At 43.8% G+C, this 3985-nt stretch overlaps 1 non-coding gene across 1 annotated transcript; it reads right to left on the reverse strand.

Moving 5' to 3' along the window:
- Positions 1–3341: 3341 nt before the first annotated feature.
- Positions 3342–3413, reverse strand: TRNAQ-UUG (transfer RNA glutamine (anticodon UUG)). The gene has a single exon. It is a non-coding gene; the product is annotated as a tRNA-Gln (tRNA).
- Positions 3414–3985: the final 572 nt, after the last annotated feature.

Consider the following 3985-nt stretch of genomic DNA (forward strand, 5'->3'; position numbering starts at 1 on the left):
CATCCCAGGTCTCTCTCTCTGGTACAACACAACCCTCATCCCAAGCCTCTCTCTCTGGTACAACACAACCCTCATCCCAGGTCTCTCTCTCTGGTACAACACAACCCTCATCCCAAGCCTCTCTCTCTGGTACAACCCAACCCTCATCCCAAGCCTCTCTCTTTGGTACAACCCAACCCTCATCCCAAGCCTCTCTCTCTGGTACAACACAACCCTCATCCCAGGCCTCTCTCTCTGGTACAACACAACCCTCATCCCAAGCCTCTCTCTCTGGTACAACACAACCCTCATCCCAAGCCTCTCTCTCTGGTACAACCCAACCCTCATCCCAGGTCTCTCTCTCTGGTACAACCCAACCCTCATCCCAAGCCTCTCTCTCTGGTACAACCCAACCCTCCTCCCAAGCCTCTCTCTCTGGTACAACACAACCCTCATCCCAGGTCTCTCTGGTACAACACAACCCTCATCCCAGGTCTCTCTCTCTGGTACAACACAACCCTCATCCCAAGCCTCTCTCTCTGGTACAACACAACCCTCATCCCAAGCCTCTCTCTCTGGTACAACACAACCCTCATCCCAAGCCTCTCTCTCTGGTACAACACAACCCTCATCCCAGGTCTCTCTGGTACAACACAACCCTCATCCCAGGTCTCTCTCTCTGGTACAACACAACCCTCATCCCAAGCCTCTCTCTCAGGTACAACACAACCCTCACCCCAAGCCTCTCTCTCTGGTACAACCCAACCCTCATCCCAGGTCTCTCTGGTACAACCCAACCCTCATCCTAAGCCTCTCTCTCCTTCAAAGCCTCACTCTCCGGCCAAACATCTTGTGTTCAGCCTCTCTCATCCCGAGCCTTTCTCTCCTACAAAGCCTCACTCTCATCCCAGGCCTCCCTCTCCCTCCCTCTACACCAGCGGTATTTAACATTTTCAGTGTTGCAGGTCCACATGAATTTGGGGAAGAATTAGAGAAATTATGGAAGTCTTTATAATGTGTCTCATTTTCACAATGTTGCTTGAAACCTTACAATTGCATGTGCCGGGCTACCACAATAACCGCCACCTGATTGCCACTCTCCTGGAGGAGGAGGAAGAAGCCGATGTTGTGATAGTAAACATCACATGATGTATCACTAATGGTCATAACATCAAACATTATGGCTACACATCCCGACAATCACCAGACTGTGTGTGGCACAGCACGAAGGACGGAGTCGCCCGCCAGTCTTGTACGAAGCACAATATAATATCTCACTACTTCCTGCCGCTTTCAATACTTTCTATCAGTCAAGATACTCACACTACGTACGTACGTACATCGTTCTATTATCCTTTGTACATCTTCACTACTGGCGTTTTGGACCTTATCTGAATGAGTCACATCAAATGGTTATCAAGGACACTGAACACATTACACTTGGCCACTGTCTCTTTCTTTCATACTCTATTTTTCATATTTGTTTGCCATTTCCCGCAAGAACAAGGTAGCGTCAGGAATAAGTGAATGAATCCTAGAGGGAAACTTAGTTGGGCTCCTTCCTCTATTCCTTCATTTGAAAAGTAACACAGAAGGGGAAGATTTCCAACCCCCACAGTTCCCAACCCTCAGTCGCCTTCCACGATATGCAGAAGATACGTATGCAGACAAATAGACAGACAGACAGACAGACAGACAGACACACACACACACACACACACACACACACACACACACACACACACACACACGGAGTAGCGCCGAGAATGGATAAAAGCAAGCAAGGTAAGAATATGTACATGTGTATATATATTCCTATGAGTCCTCGCTAATGCGGGAAATGGCGGATAGTTTAAAAGAAAGAAAGAAAGAAAATATATATATATATTTTCAATAATGGATGGAACTTGGCTCCTAAGGTGATTTTGTTGTTAGAGTGGGACCTCCAGCCATTCTGTCCACCTTTTCCCTTTCTAGACATGTGGTGGTGCATTGGGTAGTGTGGCAACCTTCGTCTTCATCTTTTTGGGTGCAGGCTTGCAAACCTCGTGGAGTAGTTGTGGGGTTTGCTTCTTTGCTGCACCCGGCATAGCCATCTGGGCGTAGCTATCTACCCGGGCTGGTGGGTCAGCCAGCATAGCTACACGCTCACTCGGTACCTGGGCTGGTGGACGAGCAGCCTTCCTTTCTTCCATGGCTACAGTCTGCCTAACGACCTGGGGTTGTGGAGCAGCCATCCTTACTACCACCCAGGTTGGTTGGGCAGCCTTCTTTCGTTTCTTTGCTACACCCTTCTGGTTGGGCTGGTTGGGCAACCTTCTTTTTCCTCTTCTTCGATACAACCTGCCAACCGAATTCGTCTGCTGGTGGGTCCGTTTCTTTCATGGATACGACCTCTGTAGCCACTTGGGCTGGCCGGTCAACCTTCGGTTGTAGGTAAAAGTATATATATAGAATAATGTGGTTATCATCAGCAGCCAGAGGCCATTCCTCCCTCCTTGCCTGCAGAGTTCTTGATTTTCTGGAAAGTTCTACGAGATTCTGGTAAGATAAATACCATTGAGAGGACGTTGTTAGGGGACAGTCAGGTTCAGTTTAGAGTTGGTTGTGGGATGGTCCTTTTACTGTGTCGTATCAGCCAGATGGGTATTTCTTTTCCTGATTTTCGTTAAAGTTTGTTTTCTAGAAACATAATCTAGAGCACTATTTTCCATATGTTTATCATTTTTGTTGTTATAGTTTGATTATCGTCATTAGTTTTGTTATTGTTGACTTTCAGATATTTGATGTTATGTTTGTGATTCCCGTGGAAGCGTCTGACATCTTGCTAGAAGACTTTCTGGTCACAATATTTCTGCACTGGGGAGTTGATCGTATTCTTTTATTGCAGGTTTTGTTATTATCTTGCTTTACATTAAGGTCTACTGGAGGTTTTCCCAATGCTGGTTGAACATATGTCCAGCAACAGGAGATAGCGTAAGATACAGTATTGATGAAACTTATCTATCTATATACCTATCTAAATATCGCTCTATCAGTCTATCAATCTAACTATCTATCTATCTATATATCTATTTTTATCTGAAAGTCAACAATGATAGAATCATTGATATATGAAGTATAACAACTTGATCGTATAACTACGTCCTCTCAATGGCAATTATCCCACCAGAATCTTCTAGAACCTTCCAGAAAACTATGAACTCGGCAGGCAAGGAGGGAAGAATAGTCTCCGGCTATTGATAAAACCATATTATTCCATATATATGTTTATATATACATATTTATGTATATATATGAATGTATATATAACGTACAGAATAATACGGCCATCATCAGTATCGAAGAAAACTGAAAAGATGAGGTCCCACCGAGATTCGAACTCGGATTGCTGGATCCAAAGTCCAGAGTGCTAACCCTTACACCATGGGACCTGATAAGAAAAGATGTGATTTCATCTAAATGTTTTACATATAATCAACCAGAGGCCATTCCTCCCTCCCTGCCTGCAGGGTTCAAGGTTTTCTAGAAGGTTCTCGAAGATTCTGGGTAGGAACTGCCATTGAGAGGACGTAGTTATACGATCATTAATGATATTATTCTTGACTATCTGATTTAGAAAGGTAGATAGATAGATATATAGATAGATAGGTAAAAAACAGATATTAGATAGATTGATAGATACGTAATGCTGTATATATCAACTTTCACAGAAATCATTGATTGCGTTATTCTGCAAGAAATACATGTACATGGATGTAGTGATAATATGGGTTAGGTATAAGACCAGTCGTGATGAGATTGTAGTGAATGTGACAATTGACTTCAACCTTAATAGTGTAGTGAAGATAAAGTTGTAGTGAAGATAAATCTTGAAGTGACTCATAAGGTTGTTGTGAGTACAAGGATGCATCGTAAATGAGTACTTCCTACCTGAAAGTCAACAATTACAAAATTGATCAAGTATAACAACATCCTCGGACAACCAACTACAAACACCAACCAT

This window comes from Panulirus ornatus, chromosome 9 (assembly GCF_036320965.1).
Source record: "Panulirus ornatus isolate Po-2019 chromosome 9, ASM3632096v1, whole genome shotgun sequence".
Classification (NCBI taxonomy): domain Eukaryota; kingdom Metazoa; phylum Arthropoda; class Malacostraca; order Decapoda; family Palinuridae; genus Panulirus; species Panulirus ornatus.